Here is a 931-nt window from a genome sequence, read left to right as displayed (position 1 = left end):
TGGCGGAGCAGGCACAGTTCTGAAGAGCGTGACGTCATGTGCAAAGAGCGCATTGGTTGCTTTGACGTCCATCATGGCGGAGCAGGCACAGTTCTGAAGAGCGTGACGTCATGTGCAAAGGGCCAGTATAACCTTAACCAATAAACAAAAGTAACTACACTCAGTTGGCCTTTACAATCTATCAATGTTCTCTAACAGCTAGACTTCTTTCTGCATGACTGAATATCCATCTCAGTTGAGCTGTATCTCACTTAGCAGTGATGCTAATCTAAATTCTTTCATGTAAACCAGAACCAGAGCTTTGCTGAACCATGCAGTCCAGAGTCCTTTTGAACTTTGATTTCTACAGCTGACTGAAGCAAAGGCCATCACGCTATGTGCAACAATGTGCATGTATGTGTGTAGCTGGTGTGATGGTGATGATGTGGAGGTTCCCACGATGGCCATCCATCCATTTCTTGGCACGCACATACACACACTCACAGGCCATATGGCCACCTCACAGCCCCTGCATGCCACCACTGTGATTTGGCTCTGGAGGCCCGCAGCTTCACCCACAGCGCGGCGTGGCTCCTTCTTCTTCTGCTGCTGCTGCAGATTAGGCAGAGAAATAAAAACGATGGCACAGAAAATTAAGACTTATAAGAGCCAGTAGGCAGTCAGTGATGAGAGAGGACATTTGGTGGCGGCTCGGTCGGTGTTGTGGTGTTTGGTGAGCAGATGGCCGGGGCTCGAGGAGGGGCGTGTCCTGTCCTCGCGACCCTTCACAAATCACAAGTTCTCCCCTGAGGGGCTCACGACTCGCCGTTCAATAGGAATCAATGGGAATTACTCCACCAGAGAAAGAGATGAATGGGCGGCGGGGCGCGAGACCTCTCCCTTTGTTGTTCCCGCTGAGCGAGCGCGCGCGTGCACCGACAAACACGCGCTC

Source organism: Poecilia formosa, unplaced genomic scaffold (genome assembly GCF_000485575.1).
Source record: "Poecilia formosa unplaced genomic scaffold, Poecilia_formosa-5.1.2 Scaffold33, whole genome shotgun sequence".
Classification (NCBI taxonomy): Eukaryota; Metazoa; Chordata; class Actinopteri; order Cyprinodontiformes; family Poeciliidae; genus Poecilia; species Poecilia formosa.
This window is presented reverse-complemented; position numbering follows the sequence as displayed.